Source organism: Ictalurus furcatus, chromosome 10 (assembly GCF_023375685.1).
Source record: "Ictalurus furcatus strain D&B chromosome 10, Billie_1.0, whole genome shotgun sequence".
Lineage (NCBI taxonomy): Eukaryota > Metazoa > Chordata > Actinopteri > Siluriformes > Ictaluridae > Ictalurus > Ictalurus furcatus.
Window position 1 is genome coordinate 4647601 of NC_071264.1, and position 18560 is coordinate 4666160.

An 18560-nucleotide genomic window follows, 5' to 3' on the forward strand; every position below is an offset into this window, starting at 1 on the left:
AAAGCAACATCCTCAGCAGAGCAAGGGAGTGGAGCAATGTCCTCCACAGAGCAAGGAGGCAGAGCGACATCCAAAGTGGGGCAGAGAGGATAGGAGACAGTTTTAGTGCATGGTTTAGGACGTGGCTCTGACCCAACTTCCCCTCCCCTGTTGCTCCCACAGCAGGTGGTTCCTCTCCATGAGGGCTTCTCAGATGGTGAAAAAATCTGCTGCATCAAACTTTCTGTCAGGGATTTGTAGAGGCGGTGGATGCAAGTTCAGATTTTTATTATTATCATTATACAAAGTGCAAACAAATAACCAAAACAGCAAGAACCATAAACCAGAATAGGAGATACAAGTCAATAGCATGCAGACTATGAACGAGATTACAGTACACTTGGCAACACACGAACACGACAACAATAAAAGCTTGACAACGAGATGCTGGAACTTATGTATTGGTGCAAATCAGGGTAAAATGAGACATGTGGGAGTGATTGAAAATGTGACATGCTAGGACTGATGGGAAGTGTAGTTCAGCATGCCTTTGGTGCTACCATGACACAGAGACTAAGTATATCATTGGGAAAATGGAATGAAAACCAGGCATTTTATATTATTGGCATTAACTAAAGAATATGAAAAAGAAAGAAAGTGAGCCAACACAAACCCATAAATTAAGAGAAATAAAACTAATCATTCAATTATGACAAAATAAATGCAGAGGACTGGCCGGTCTGTCTGTGCGAAGCCGTAAGCCATAAACAAAGGCCTCAGCTGACAGAAAATTAAGTGCTAGATTTTTATTATTAATAATGAAAATAACTAAATATTTTGATTGGCATAGAAGTTATCAAAATAATGTCCACTACTGTCTTTCAGCCTTTACCCTGATCATTCATTTAGAGCTCCCAGCTGTCTGTGCACGTTACCATTTACGGAGTTTTGTGGGCGTTACTACATGCAAATGAGCTGTGCTAGGAACAAGCTTTGCACTTTATGGGTGATCAACATACAAACACAGCATTTGCAATACTTAAATCTGGTGAACATTTTAGTTTGGTATACACACATTTGCACACAACTTGACAAAAGATAAACGATTCCCAATGTTTTTTGCATTTTGACATTAAGTCATTAAACTCTAGGCTTATTACTCGGTTGCTTTTCATAAAACACATTATTCAGTAACTACAGAAAGAAAAGAAATAGGAAAGGGATGTAGTTACATATAGAGTGTGGAATGTTACATTGGAGTGGTCCTGGGAGTTTAAGACGTTAACTGCCCCTGCTTTCTGAAAACAATTGAACAACTAAGCTTTTCGTTAAACCTAACGTACCACATTACCAAAGTTCGAATGCTTTAAATCTGAAGACATGTTGAAGTATCTGAAATGGAGCGTCATCAGGCATGTCCTCAGCTCGGAGTCATTATGGCTATGGGAGGATGGTTCTAAAAGGAGACCGTCGTGATCTTTTATGCACTTTCATGTGGCTTAGCATTTAATTATACATTAGGTTAGGGCCTTGGAAGGAGACCCCATCAGTGTGCAGGTACAAACTAATGTATTATTGAACACCACACCGGCAGTATACAGAATTAGAGCTTGGTTTGTAGTGTATCCCTTTGGTCTTGCATGTATCTGTTTGTCTGTTTCATATTTATACATGATTCTTCAACTGGATTCCTAAAGTCTTTGATAGTGGGTTGGACAGTGAACCACTGGTCATAAGGCTACTAAAAGTTGTTTTCACAAAAAAAAGTTTGTGAAGAATAAATGGCTACAACTTCTAAAACCTCAGCTCAGGTTTTAGCTCACCTCACCTCAGCTCACCTCAGCACCTAATGTGTGAATAATTACAATTTTGTCTTAATGTCACAGACTTGCCTTAATGATGTATATCTGTTATATGCTAAACTAGGTTGTGCTCGTATTGCACATTACCAAAGAAACAACCAGTTGAGGGAGAGGCATGGCTTGTTTGGCTAGGCTGCTGTTATGTGTGTTTGGGCATAGGGACAGGGCCAAATGGGAACCTTTCCAAATCCACATATCACTCTTCTTAATTTGCACCTCTGGAGCGGTGCTAAATAGCTCCAGCTGAAGTGGATGATGTCGCCTAACTTAGTGAGAGGACCAAGCAATGGGAGGCAGTAACAAGATTTTTTAAAAGCCCTTGTCCTGCTATGTGACCATTTTCAAACTGCAAAGCGTTGTCTCAGAATATCTTAATATTTGAATATCTCAGCATCACTAAACTAAAAAAAAAAAAAAATGGTGAGAAGATTTTGACAGAGAACACGCATGAGAAAGTTGGGGCAGAATTTTGGGTTGTGCATGGAGAGTGAAGGGTTTGCATGTGAAGCGTGTGTGCTTGGGGGGTCAGGGAGGTCCTATTGGCAATGAAAGGTAGGGGATCTCACTACAAATGAGGCCTCTGCAGATATCTGACATGAATACAAACTTAGCACAGTACAACCTGCTTTATGAATTCAGGCAATTATCTATAACAAATGCATGATGATAACAATAGGCAGATCCAAATGCATACCTATAACAGGAAAGCTGGGAAATTAAAAAATACAGTTTTGAATTTCTGAACTTAAACCCCATGAAACACCCCATGAAAATAGTTGGCTTTTTTGACATATTTGGACAAGCAAACATTTGATCATCTTTGAAACAGTGCCTATTAATAAAGTTTACATACATGAACAAAAACAGATGGAAAATGAGCTTTTTTAATCATTTATTTAACAGAAATTTCAATAGATCTGATATTCTTCTGTGGAATAAGTAAGTACACCCTTGATCTCAGAAGCTAGTATTACCCCCTTTAGCAGAAATAATTTCTTGTAGGCATTTTGCATAATTGTCCACCAGGCTTGCTGGAATTTTTGACCACTCTTACATGCAATATTGTTTCAGTTGCAAGATGTTTGAGGATTTTCTTGCATCTACGGCCCGTTTTAAATCCCCCCACAACATTTCAATGTGATTCAAATCCGGGCTTTGACTAGGCCATTCCATAACCCTTCATTTCTTCTTTTTGAGCCATTCCTTGATGGATTTGCTAGTGTGTTTAGGATCATTATCCTGTTTAAATTTCCACTTTCGGTTCAACTTTCGGACAGATGGCCTCACATTATCTTCAAACACTCTAATATGATGCAGAATTCATAGTTGAATCAATGAATGCAAGCTGTCCAATCCCTGAGGCAGTGAAGCAACCACAAACCATAACATTTCCACCACCATGCTTCACAGTTGGTATGAGGTGCTTCTCCTGAAAAACTGTCTTTGGTGAGCAGCAAACATGTCTGCTGTTACTGTGGCCAAACAACTCTATCTTTGATTCGTCTGTCCAGACCACATTATTCCAAAAGGACTTGGCCTATATGCTCATTGGCAGACTGTAGTCTTGCAAAGGCTTTTTCCCGGCACGCCTCCCATGCAGGTCAAATTTGTGTAATGGCTTTCTGATTGTAGAAGCATGCACTTTGACACCAACAGCTGCAAGACTTACTAGCAGATCCTGTGATGAAATTTTGGGGTTCTTGGAGAATTCTTTTTGCATCAGACGGTCTGCTCATAGGCTGAATTTGGTGGGACTGTCAGTCCTGGACAAATTGGCAGTCGTTTGAAATCTGCACCACTTGTAGATGATTTTCCTTATGGTGGAATGATGTATTTCAAATAATTTGGAGATCTTTTTAAAATCCCTTGCCAGACTCAGAGGCATCCACAACCTTTTTTTCAGAAGGTTTAAGAGAACTTTAGATCTTGGCATGATGACACCACACACCTCAACAGCAAAGGGAACACCAGACACTAGCTATGAGAGGGGTATAAATAACACAGATTCCAATCACTAGCACCCAATCCTGAACACCTGATCCAAATTTTATGGATTTGAAGGTGTGATAAATGTAAATGGTCTGCACTTATATAGCGCTTTTTTAACCTTAGTGGTTCCAAAGCGCTTTACACTGTGTCTCATTCACCCATTCACATACATACTCACACACCAATGGCAGCAGAGCTGCCATGAAAGGCGCTAACTTGCCATCGGGAGCAACTTGGGTTTCAGTGTCTAAATGTAGGGGTGTACTTACTTTTTTCACGTGTCTGATCTGTTTTTTTGTTGATTTAAATTGTGAGAATGACTACAAAATGTCAGTTTTATGTGTCACTTGATAGAGTATATCACCTTTATTAATAGGCACAGTTTCAAAGAGGATCAAATGTTTGCTTGTATAAATATGTAAAACAAAAAAAACCAACAACAACAACAACAAAACAATTTCCACAGGGTATGCTTATTTTTTCACATGACTGCCTGCATAATGTACAATGGATTGTAGAGATCAATGGATTTTGTAGAATTTACATTTTCAAAAGTTACCGGATATAAGATTTTTGAATATTGCCCTCTCTGGTTAAAAACTACTACTGAAAACATATTTTGTATCATGAGCTGTGATGCATTTTTCCTGTACACACATTTACATAGAATTCAAGGCTGTGTTCCAAACTGAACAATACATACTCATGAGTATAGTGAAATATTAATGGTGTAATGACATACTATTTAATCCAGTAGTGCACTGTTTTAGTGAAACAAGTCAGTAACCACACATCACCACACCCAAACAGACACAGGCTATATTTACAAAACCAAGTGAAACGTAGTACACATTTATGTTGTACAATAGTACTGCAAAAATCAACAATTCAACAAGTATATTTAGCAGTGTGATATTGGAAGTTTATTTGCAGGATATATCCACATGTACACAATTAATGAGCTCTTAAACTGGGAAATCGTCATAGATTGGGGAAGTCTAGCTCTCTAGGTAAAATCAAATGTTGTGGGGGGAAAAGTATTGCCCCATTGTAACTAGAGTATCATGGAAAAGTTAATTTTTTCCATAATTTAATTTAAAAAAGAGGACCTATATATATATATATATATATATATATATATATATATATATATATATATATATATATATATATATATATAAACACATACATACATACATACATACATAAAGTGAAATATTTCAAGCCTTTTTTGTTTTAATCTTGATGATTACGGCTTATAGCTCATACAAATCAAGAATCCAGTATCTCAAAATATTAGAATAAAGAATTTATAATACAGTAATGTGGAACTGAGAAGACTCTAATCAGCTGATTAACTCAAAACACCTGTAAAGGTTTCCTGAACTTTTAATCTCTCTGTCTGGTTCAGTACACACAACCACAATCACGGGGAAGATGAAAGTAAATGTTGCATTTCATTTGGAAATCAAGGTCCCAGAGCATGGAGAAGGAGTGGAGAAAAACAGAATCCAAGTTGCTTGAAGTCCAGTGTGAAGTTTCCACAGTCAGTGATGATTTGAGGAGCCATGTCATCTGCTGGTGTTGGTCCACTGTGTTTTCTCAAGTCGAGAGTCGATGCAGCGTCTACCAGGAGATTTTAGAGAACTTCATGCTTCCATCTGCTGACAAGCTTTATGGAGATGCCGATTTTCTTTTCCTGCAGGACTTGGCACTGGCCCACAGTGCCAAAACTACTAGTAACTGGTTTATTGACGATGGTATTACTGTGCTTGATTGGCCAGCCAACTCAACTGACCCGCACCCCATAGAGAATCAATGAGAGACACCAGACCCAACAATACAGATGAGCTGAAGTCCGCTATCAGAGCAATCTGGACTTCCAGAACACCTCAGCAGTGCCACAGGCTGATTGCCTCCATGCCACGCCACATTGGTGCAGTAATTCCTGCAAAAGGGTTAAAAAGCACGACAGAGTATTGAGTGGATAAATTAACATACTTTTCAGAAGGTCGACATTTATTTATTCTAATATTTTGAGATACTGGATTTTTGATTTGCATGAGCCATAAGCCATAATCATTGAGATTAAAACAAAAAAGGCTTGAAATATTTCACTTTATGTGTAATGAATCTAGAACATATGAAAGTTCCACTTTCTGAATTATATTATGGGAAAAAAATGTACTTTTCTACGATATTCCAAATTTTTTTTAGATGCACGTGTAATCAAAACTCTGTGCATATCTGGGAATGTTTGATGGTAGAGATAGCTAGCTAGCTAAAATATGTATGAGAAATATGTAGAGACTGAAATGGCTTATCATTTCCACTGTTTTTTTTTTTTTCTTTTTTCTTTATTGTCTTTTTTTTTAACCGGCGTTCCCTGTGTACTAGTCCAGCCTGTTTAAAAAAAGGTTTGGCACAAACCAAGTAGTGTAATGATGCTAGATAAAAGCCACATGAGTTTGAAACAATATCATGAGATCTCTAGATTGTCATGATTCCCCCTTGAAGCAGCGTGCTCTAAGCGTGAATGCGTGAGCACCTGCTTTTCCATTGTTGACAGTAGTGACATTTCGACATGTGCTTTTGTTATTGTTTATGTCATGTCTCCTCCCTGTCATGTCATTGATCATGGTGCCACGTGTGTCTGGATTACCCTCAGCTGTTAGCAGTTATGAGGATAATCATATCAGCATATATACCGCGTGCCTCGCAACACTCAATGCGGAAGATTGATTGAGATAAGTTTAATACGATAGTCATAGTTTCATGTCATAGTTTCATGTCATAGTTTCATGTCATAGTTTCATGTCATAGTTTCATGTCAAGATTCGTTAGTTTAGTTTACTTGTTTCTCCGCTACCAGTCCCTCGCTGTATGCCATGTTTCATGTTTCGTATCTCGACCCCGTTTTCTGTGACCACGACCTTGATCCCTGCCTAGCCCTGTGTATGCCTGTTTGCCGATCGCCTGACCTTTTGCATGTTACTGGATTACGTTTGTGGATCACGTTTTGGATTTACCTGCCTGCGTGTCTCTAAATAAAACTCTTGTTCATACTGCTCTTGCATCCGCCTTATCTTCCCTTACGTCATGGAACGTGACCGGCATGACAGAATCTTCCGCCCCGCAATGGATGCAGCACGAGAACGAAGAGAACGCAGAACCCGGAAGTCCACGCCAATCATCCCTGCCTTGGATTCTATGCAGTTTTCGCAATGGACTTTCATGGACCTTCCCGATCGGTATGATGGCTTCTTTGGTTATCCGGACTATTTTATGATTGACTGCCAGAGTTACTTCTCAAGCCTGTTTGACCCGAAGCCAAGGGAGAAACAATGGATTAAGTTCATGATGTCCCGATTTTTTGGCCCAGCTCGCAAGTGGGCACAGCGAGTAGCAGCCATGAGACCCCGGGTACTGGAGGACAGTAGGCAGTTCTCGGACCTGTTTCTGAGGGGGTTTGGAGAACCAGGGCAGAGCTACAACTTGGATGAGCTGTTGAAGGGAGTTAATGTGGCGAACAGTGCTGATCTTCCATGCCACATGCATTATGAGCGGATGAGCCACCAAGTTGATGTTAACACGAACAACCAAGCTCTGCGCACACCCAAGCCTGTTAACCAAGTTCTGTTCACGTCCAAGCCTGCGGACCCAGTTGACCAAGTCATGCTCATGTCCAAGCCTGCTGATCAAGTCATGCTCAAGTCCAAACCTGCTGACCAAGTTCCGTTCAAGTCCAAGCCTGCTGACCCAATTGACCAAGTCATGCTCATGTCCAAGCCTGCTGACCAAGTCATGCTCATGTCCAAGCCTGCTAACCAAGTCATGCTCAAGTCCAAACCTGCTGACCAAGTTCCATTCACGTCCAAGCCTACTGACCCAGTTGACCAAGTCATGCTCATGTCCAAGCCTGCTAACCAAGTCATGCTCAAGTCCAAACCTGTTAACCAAGTTCTGTTCACGTCCAAGCCTGCTGACCCAGTTGACCAAGTCATGCTCATGGCCAAGCCTGCTGATCAAGTCATGCTCAGGTTCAAGCCTCCTGACCCAGTTGACCAACTCATGCTCAGGTCCAAGTCTGCTAACCAAGTCATGCTCAAGTCCAAACCTGCTGACCAAGTTCCGTTCACGCCCAAGTCTACCGACCCGGTCGCCCAAGTTCAGCCCACGCCCAAGTCTACTGACCCGGTCGCCCAAGTTCAGCCCACGCCCAAGTCTACCGACCCGGTCGCCCAAGTTCAGCCCACGCCCAAGTCTACTGACCCGGTCGCCCAAGTTCTGCTCATGCCCGAGTCTGCTGACACGCACAGCCAAGTTCTGCTCACGCCCGAGTCTGCTGACACGCACAGCCAAGTTCTGCTCACTCCCGAGTCTGCTGACACGCACAGCCAAGTTCTGCTCATGCCCGAGTCTGCTGACACGCACAGCCAAGTTCTGTTCATGCCCGAGTCTGCTGACACGCACAGCCAAGTTCTGCTCACGCCCGAGTCTACCGACACGGCCACCCAAGAGCCGCCCATGGCCAAGGTTCACCTGGTGACCTCAGAGCCTCAGCCTCCCTGCTCAGCTGTGGACGTCGCTCAGCCTCCCTGTTCAGCTGTGGACGTCGCTCAGCCTCCCTGTTCAGCTGTAGACGTCGCTCAGCCTCCCTGTTCAGCTGTGGACGTCGCTCAGCCTCCCTGCTCAGCTGTGGACGTCGCTCAGCCTCCCTGCTCAGCTGTGGATGTCGCTCAGCCTCCCTGCTCAGCTGTGGACGTCGCTCAGTCTCCCTGCTCAGCTGTGGACGTCGCTCAGCCGCCCTGTTCAGCTGAGGTCGTCATTCGGTCTCCCTGTTCAGCTGAAGTCGTCGCTCAGCCTCCCTGCTCGGCTGAGGTCGTCGCTCAGTCTTCCTGCTCCATGGCGAACATCGTTCCCCCCTCCTGCTTCGAGGAGACCCACGCTCCTCTCCCTGGCCTCACGGAGACCCACGCTCCTCTCCCTGGCCTTACAGGGGACTTCGCTTCGCTTTCCTGCACTCCTGAGTACAGCGCTCTGTTTCCCTGTTCAGCCGAGGACATCGCTCTGCTTCCCTGCTCCGTCGAGGACGTCGCTCTGCCTTCATGCTCCACCGAGGACTCCGCTCAGCCTGTCTGCTCGGCTGTGGTTGTCGCTCTGCCTACCTGTTCAGCCGGGGACGTCGCTCCGCTTTCATGCTCCGACAAGGACGTCGCCCTGCTTCCACGCTCTGCTGAGTACAGTGCTCTGTTTCCCTGTTCAGCCGAGGACGTCGCTCTGCTTTCCTGCTCCGCCGAGGACGTCGCTCTGCCTTCATGCTCCGCCGAGGACTTCGCTCAGCCTGCCTGCCCTGCTGTGAATGTCGCTCTGCTTTCCTGCTCCGCCGAGGACGTTGCTCTGTTTCCCTGCTCCGCCGAGGACGTCGCTCTGTTTCCCTGCTCCGCCGAGGACGTCGCTCTGCTTTCCTGCTCCGCCGAGGAAGTCGCTCTGCCTTCATGCTCCGCCGAGGACTTCGCTCAACCTGCCTGCCCTGCTGTGAATGTCGCTCTGCTTCCCTGCTCCGCCGAGGACGTTGCTCTACTTCCCTGCTCTGCTGAGAACAGCGCTTTGTTTCCCTGCTCCACCAAGAACACCGTGCGGTGGCCTGGCCCTGCTTAGGACATTCTGCCCAGGGGGCCGGGGCCGCCAAAGAAGTTGGATGTCTCGGGGCACTCCGGGAGGAGTGCCTTTGGGGGGGGGGTTCTGTCATGATTCCCCCTGCCTAGCCCTGTGTATGCCTGTTTGCCGATCGCCTGACCTTTTGCATGTTACTGGATTACGTTTGGGGATCACGTTTTGGATTTACCTGCCTGCGTGTCTCAAAATAAAACTCTCGTTCATACTGCTCTTGCATCCGCCTTATCTTCCCTTACGTCACAGAACGTGACCAGCGTGACATAGATCAACAACTTCTCAACTCTTATGACACATACCACAAAGAGGATAAAGCAGCGGATTATCATCTATCATTCACTTATGCAAATAAAATATAAGCATACAAATAATTGCATAACCGTTTAGAAAGAAAAAGGTAAAACAATCAATCCTGAAATCTTTTTCCTTTTACAGTGTATTATCAGACTCATTCTTTCTAATTCCTGCTTGTTTCATGCTCTCTAACTCTCTTCCCTGATAGGCTGCTCCTCCTGCCAGTCACCTTGCAGTCAGACTTCTTTTGTTTATACAGTAATGGGTTTTACTAATTAGAGTATTTTATTAATTTCTGACTTAATCATTATTTTAACACACAAAAAAATGAAATAATATGAAGTGTAGCTTTAAGCTTATTTACACCTGTGTCTGCCAAGTCTACTGCTGAATCGCTCATAATTTTTATAACTATACTGTCTCAATCATTTCACAAAGTGTTTAATTCTTGGCATGAATAGCTAACAGTCCATTTCGGAATTGCTTTGATATCTTTTTACAATAGGCGTCTCCTCATATTGTTGCTTCGCTGTACTAATATTTTAGGTTAGACACCTACAGTGCCCTCCACTAATATTGGCACCCTTGGTAAATATGAGCAAAGAAGGTGTGAAAAATTGTCTTTACTGTTTAACCTTTTAATCTTTTGTTCAGTAAATTCACACACATACTCTGCTCTCATGGATATCAAACAATTACAAACAAAACACAGGTTTATCAAAAAAAATTCTTTGTTAAATATAGGTGTGCAACAATTATTGGCACCCTTTCAGTCAATACTTTGTGCTACCTCGCTTTGTCAAGATAACAGCTCTGAGTCTTCTCCTATAATGCCTGATGAGCTTGGAGAATACATGGCAAGAGGGATCTGAGATCATTCCTCCATACAGAATCTCTCCAGATCCTTCACATTTCGAGGATCAATGCTGGTGGACTCTCCTCTTCAGTTCACCCCACAGGTTTTCTATGGGTTTCAAGTCAGGGGACTGGGATGGCCAGGGCAGGACCTTGATTTTGTGGTCAGTAAACCATTTTTGTGTTGATTTTGATGTATGTTTTGGATCATTGTCCTGCTGGAAGATCCAACCACGGCCCATTTGAAGCTTTCTGGCAGAGGCAGTCAGGTTTTCATTTAATATCTGTTGATATTTGATGGAGTCCATGATGCCATGTATCCTAACAAAATGTCCAGATCCTCTGGCAGAAAAACAGTCCCAAAACATTAAAGATCCACCACCATATTTAACCGTGGACATGAGGTACTTTTCCATATGGCTACCTCTCTGTGTGCTCCAAAACCACCTCTGGTGTTTATTACCAAATTGCTCTATTTTGGTTTCATCTGACTATAGAACTGATCCCATTTGAAGTTCCAGTAGTGTCTGGCAAACTGAAGGCACTCGAGTTTGTTTTTGGATGAGAGTAGAGGCTTTTTTCTTGAAACTCTTCCAAACAACTTGTGGTGATGTAGGTGACTTCAGATTGTAGTTTTGGAGACTTTCTGACCCCAAGACGCAACTAACTTCTGCAATTCTCCAGCTGTGATCCTTGGAGATTTTTTGGCCACTCGAACCGTCCTCTTCACAGTGCGTTGAGACAATATAGACACACGTCCAATTCCAGGTTGATTCATAACATTTCCAGTTGACTGGAACTTCTTAATTATTGCCCTGATGGTGGAAATGGGCATTTTCAATGCTTCTGCTATTTTCTTATAACCACTTCCCATTTTGTGAAGCTCAACAACCTTTTGCTCCACATCATAGCTATATGCTTTGGTCTAACCCAATGAATGACTAAGGGAATGTGTCCTATGTGCTACCTCATATTTACAATGGGGGAAATAAGTGTTGAACGCGTCAACATTTTTTTCAGTAAATATATTTCCAATGAGGCTATTCACATTAAATTTTCACCAGACATCAGTATTAACTCAAGAAATCCGGAAATTGAAAGAATTTGGAATGACGCGGGGAAAAAAGTATTGAACATGCTAAGAAAAAGCAGTTCTGCAAGGCAAGGTAAGGCAAGGAACCAGCCTTAGTAATTGTACCTAAATTGTAGCCTAAAGTAATTATACCCCCTATCTGGGCAAATAAATATCAGCTGGGTTAGTAAATTGATGGCCTATAAAAAGGCTTTGCATTACCATGATGGGTAAAAGCAAAAAGTTCTCCCAAGACCTGCGCACTCTTATTCTTGCTAAATATATTGATGGAATCAGATACACACGTGTTTCAAAACTTCTGAATCTTCCAGTAAGCACCATTGGACCCATTATCTGCAAGTGGAAACAACATCACTCCGTCATCAACCAGCCACACACAGAAGCTCCTCACAAGATTTCTGAACAGGAGGGCAGAAGAATAGTCAGAAGAGTAGCCCAAGAGCCAAGGACCACTCGGAAAGAGCTCCAGAAACACTTGGAGGCAGCAGGTGGCACTGTCACAGAGAAAACATTAGGCAATGCACTCCACTGCTCACGCTCACCCCGCAAGACTCCATTACTGAAGAAAAGGCATGTCGAAGCTCATTTAAAGTTTGCTACAACTCATTTGGACAAGCCTATGAAATACTGGGAGAGTGTAGTCTGGTCAGACGAGAGCAAAAAAAAATTTTTGTCTGTCATACTACACACCATGTTTGGAGCAGAAATGGCACTGCACATCACCCAAAAAGAACTATACCAACAGTGAAGTTTGGAGGTGGAAGCATCATGGTGTGGGACTGTTTTTCATCGCATGGTACTGTCAGACTTCATATAATTGAAGGAATTATGAATGGAGCCCTTTACCGGGAGATTCTTTAGAAGAATCTGCTGCCATCCACCAGGATGATGATGATGAGACGTGGGTGGACCTTCCAGCAGGACAACAATCCAAAGCATACAGCAAAGGAAAATCTCAATTGGTTTCAGAGAAAAAAAAAATCAAGGTGTTAGAATGGCCTAGTCAATCACTCAAATCCAACTGAACAAAAAACAATATGTTTAGAAGAATGGGCCAAAATCACACCTGAATACTGCATCTGATTAAGTTCTTCATACAGGAAGCATCTTGAAGCTGTCATTACAAACAAAGGCTTCTCCACTAAGTATTAAATCAATTTTAATTAGTGTATTCAGTACTGTTTTCCTGTGCCATTCCTCTTTATTACACATAACTTCATTTATCGACTTCAGTGTTGTGAATTCTTTATATTTCCAGATTTCTTGAGTTAATACTGTTGTCTGGTGAAAATTTCATGTGAATAGCCTCATTGGAAATATATTTACTGAAAAAAATGTTGATGTGTTCAATACTTATTGTCACGGTTCAAAGGTAGAGAAGAAAGCAATCGCAGATTTTCAAACATTTAATAACAAGTAACCCAACAAACTACAAAAGACACTAAGACAACTAGGAAAAATACTGTGGCTAAGGCTAAACATAAACTATGAAACAAAACATGGTACAGGGACAAAGGTCAAGTTAGACAATGATGTAGTATGGTGCAGTGGGTGCTGGGAAACGAAGTCCCCCCCCAAGGGCTCTCCCTCCCTCTGGAGGTCCTGGAACCCTGGGCAAAATGTCCCCAGCTGAACCAGGAGACTTAGCGGTGTCCTCAGCGGAGCAAGAAAGCAACGCAACGTCCTCAGTGGAACAGGTAAGCAGAGCGGTGTCCTCAGTGGAACAGGTAAGCAGAGCGGCATCCTCAGCGGGGCTGGAGCTCAAAGCGACGTCCTCTGCGGGGCAGGACAGCAGGACAACTTCCTCAGCAGGACAGGAGAGGGAGCGATGTTCTTCGCAAGGCCCGAGGGAAGCTCTAAGATTTCTGCAAGGCTATAGAGAGGAGCGAGGTTCTCCGCGAGGCCAGAGAGGGGAGCAAGGTTCTCTCTGAGGCCAAAGAGAGGGATGATGCTCTCCACAAAGTACGAGGGGGAAACAATGCCCTCCATGGAGCAGGAAGGGGGAGTGACATACGGCGCGCAGCAAAGAAGAGGAACGACGTCTTTAGCGGAACATGGAGGCAGAGCGACGTCCTCAGCAAAGCAGGATGGCAGAGCGACGACCTCAGCTGAGCAGGATGGCAGAGAGACATCCTCAGCCAAGCAGGAAGGCAAAGCGACGTCCTCAGCTGAGCAGGAAAGTGGAGCGACGTCCTCAGCGGAGCAGGAAGTCAGAGCGATGTCCTCAGCCGAGCAGGAAGGCTGAGCGGTGTCCTCAGCTGAACAGAAAGGCTGAGTGGCGTCCTCAGCCAAGCAGGAAGGCAGAGCAACGTCCTCAACCGGGCAGAAAAGTGGAGTGCCTTCCTCAGTAGAGTGGTAAAGCCGAGCGATGCTCTCAGCAGTGCAGAAAGCAGGGCGAGTTCCTCAGCGGAGCAGGCAAGCACAGCGGTGATGTGCGTGGGGTTGGCGAACAGAGGGGAGCACTTGGGTATGTCGGGACATGGAGCAACGTCTTCAGCCAACCAGGGCGACTGAGCAACGTCCTGAGCTGATCCGAAAGGCTGAGCGGCATCCTCAGACGAGCAGGGAGGCTGACTTACGTTCTCCGCTGACTCCGCTGTTTGCTAGACTAGATCCATAATAGGGGAGGGAGGGTGAGAGATGGTACCAGCCCAGTTAACAGACTCCCACTTGTACCAGGACTCCTCCATGACCTCCTGCTGCCTCTGTAGCGAAGCGTAGTACTCAGTAAACATAGGTGGCAGAGTGAAGCCCATGTATTCCATTATGATCTGCTGCTTCCGTTGTAGATCTCACGTTCTGTCACGATTCAAAGGTAGAGACAGAAGCAATCGCAGATTTTCAAACATTTAATAACAAGTAACCCAACAAACTACAAAAGACACTAAGACAACTAGGCAAAATACTGTGGCAAAGGCTAAACATAAACTATGAAACAAAACATGGTACAGGGACAAAGGTCAAGTAAGACAATGATGTTGTATGGTGCAGTGGGTGCTGGGAAATGAAGTCCAGAGTTCTCTCCTTGATACATGACACTTATTTCCCCCACTGTATTCTCCTGTGAAAAAATGGTTGAGCAATTTCCTGTACCTAGTCACCCAGGTGTGTTAAAACAATGTAAAATATCAATGTGAATATGCTATATTTTTCTTATATGAATGAATAGGGGTGCCAATAATTGTTATGCCCCTATATTTAACAAAGATTTTTTTTTGATAAACCTGTATTTTGTTTGCAATTGTTTGATATCCATGAGAGCAGAGTATTTTTGTTATTTTTTTTAAACAAAAGATCAAAAGGTTAAACAATAATGACAATTTTTCACAGCCTTTTTTGCTCATATTTACCAAGGGTGCCAATCTTAGTGGATGGCACTGTATTCACACACACACACACACACACACACACACACACACACACGTAAAAGCTGCAAGCTTGTCACAGACATTATGATCAGCACTAGTATAAATTAGACATCATGTAACAGCGTCAAAACCAGGGTTTAATGTTCTGTAACGATGCAGCTAACTGTGTTACTAATGCATAGTTATCGGAACTAGTTCTCTCTTCTTGCCTGCATATTAGTAGGCCTGGTTACGTTAAAAGCAAATCTTATCCCCGCAAGCTTTGCTCTGACACGAGAACTGCAAAAGCCACCTATTGTACTTCTGCCTTTAAAGTAGAGTGCAGTCATGCTTGGAAACACTATGACATCTATGAGCTGAAGCACATTCATTTTATCATCACTGGGAGGGCGTTTCAGCTTTAATCCTGCTCTCCATGTCCTAAGACTCAGCACACTTTAAACAGCTTATAGTTGCTCAGAAATCCTCCTCAAATCCGATGACACCGGAGAAGTTTTACAAAGCTCTGAAATATTGCTTATTAGAACTACCATACTCTTAGCAAAAGTGCAAGGATAGTGGTGGTGGGGAAAAACATCGCCAAAACTAAAAAAACAAACTGATTTCCCTCCTTATATGGGTCTCTAAGGCAGCGCCCATTATTATTTCTATGATACAGATGATGCAGACACAACTGAACAGAAGGCGCAGTGCATAACTCTGTGCAAAGCCTTCTGGGATTATCAAAGCATAAAGTAAAGGTGACACGAACATAACATAACCTTTGGCTATCTGAAAAAGACTGTAGAGATGGGCAAGAACCAAGAGGGTAGAAACTCCTGACACATCATCACATGAACAGGCCAAAGAGGAAAAATATAAACTATTAGCATGTAGTTACTATGTAGTTACTATAGCATTTTAATTACTGCCTCCGTACACTAAATAATCACCATGGACTGCATGCTGAGACCTTCAACCAAGTCATAAAGTGGAACCAATTCACCTTAGGATCTACTGGAAAGGTATTCATAAATGACTATAATCGTGAGTCTATGTTTACTCTGTAGAACCTGGAGAAGGTATACAGTGATGCCCAGATGGCAGCAATACAGGCATCCTGAAGTGGCACGCCTCTAAGTAACACCCACAAGGAGGAGAATGATGTGTTATAGTAGGCTCTGGGCATCCAAGGCCAGGTTGATGATTTCCACCACCCAGTGGGCCGGTCTCTGTTGAGACAGAGGGGCTACCTGTGTCTTTCCTCCGTGACAGATGGACAATTAATATGATTATTGAATCGCTGCCATCCAGTCCAAATAGTACCGTAGGGTGCATACTGGGCATAGCAAGGAATGCTCAGCAGGTTCTCCATCAAGGAACACTGCAATGTCAATAGACTGGTTAACAAAAGTGGGTGATGTGAGTTGAACCACAAGGACATTCTGGAGACATCCAGCCACCAACGCATATTAAGCCAAGGTATGTAATTCTCCCACTTCTTTTTTGCTGAAGTGATTAAGAGCAAAAAGGCAGCCTTTAGAGAGACGCATTTCAGTTTGGCAACCTACATCAGCTCATAAAGTCTGTCTTAAGGGACTCCAGTAGAAGAGTGAGATCTCACACCAAGCTCTTAGGGGATTGAGGCTGGTGAAGCCACCAAGTAACCTGTGCAAGCATGCCAAATGATCCTGTCCATTTGTGACACCTTATCAGTTCAGAGAGGAAGATGGCAAGCATTCTGTCCACTAGTGAGAACAGCATTGAAACGTCGCCTCGGGAGCTACTTTGGGGCCATAAGTAGGACTCTTTTTTTCACTCTGATAATCAACTGATTGAAGCCAAGTTATAACACTATAAACATGCAAAATTCCACTCATACTGCTTTATGAGGATGGTCAAGAGTGCCTTCGCTGTCTTTTTTTTTAAATTCTTTGTGATGAAAATAATTATTACTTAATTCTTTATGTAAAGCTAGACAGTCAAACAAAGTAAATCAAAGCTTTATATAGACTGTGATTACATACCTGCCAAGGAGCAGTGTCACTAATTCTGTGTCTTACTTCGTCCCCTTTACCAGTAATAAATTAGCCTGTTTTGCTTTTACTGCATTTCTTGTTTTTGATTTTATTTTTACAGGAGAATTATCTGACTGCACTGGGCGCTTTCAGATTTCAGACTGAGATGGGGGCGGAGTGAAGAGGCATAAAATGGCCGACAAAGGGGCCCATTGAATCAAAAACAAGCATGTAGTACACCTGTGCTGAGGCCATGACTCAAACCATTGTTTTTTGATGTATAAGTATATATTTCCCAGGTTATTTGTCCTAGTAGAAAATTTTAAAAATCAAGTATTGCACCTTTAAGTCAATGGACAAACCTATACTGTCCTCCTGGGTAGCTAAGAACCAATCATCACTGCTGATTGGGTCATTTTTCCACATAGTAGACTACATTCTGCCACCACTTTATCAGGATGGCCCTTAGTCCTCATAGCTACAGTAGTTACGGTCATGGTTATGATTATTGCTGGTTTCTCATCATGGTCTCTCATCATTTCTCATCAGACTCTTTCCAATTTATGTACTCCTGTGTACAGAGCATTTGTACTGTCTTGTATGTTGCACCATGGTTTAGAAGGCACAGTACATCGTCTCATTGTATGTGCATATGGATGGGATAGCAATAACAATTGTCTTGACTTGACATACACACGTTCCCTTTAGTGGCCAGGTGACTTTTCAGGAGAAATGGCACCCTTTGATGGTGTCTGCCGGAAGACCCATGTGGATATATTATCTGCACCCCTCAGCTGAGAAGCAAAACCTGCCAGGCCTTCAGTGCCAGGCTGCAGGCTGCTGCTTCCTCCTGTTTTGGCACAAACTTCAGGGCAGATGCCATTCAAGTCCCTCGGGCATGTGTGCGTGTCTGTGTGTGTGTGTGTGTATTGGATGAAACCTGTGGCTGCAGAGCTTCAAGGAGGAAGAGACAAGCGTGAAATAGACTGTCTGTAGCAGCAGAGTGCCAGACAGTGAGGCCTCGCCAACAGATGGAGGTGTGAGCTATCACGGATGGAGATACGGAGGTATGTAGGATCGGGGAATCTGCTGCACATAAGCTGGATTTATTCAAAATAAGGAAATGAGTTCTTATTTAATTGTTATGCTTTTTCTTTTAATCAGGTTATGCTGAAATGAATTCTGTCACAGCCATGTTTCAAGGAATACATTCAAGGAAACGCATAAAACCAAAACTAATACAATTATAAGGTAAAGAGAATCAACGTAAGGCATGCTTAAATGGAAATATCTTCAGATATTTGCAAATGAGTGTGACTATTGTTTGCTGTTAACACAAGCTAGAATCTAGGGTATTGTTTGTCACCATGTCACGTTTCCATGGAAATCTGTGTGAGAAAGTGATTAAAGCTTCCAAATGAATCTAAAATGCAGTCACCTCCCTCCT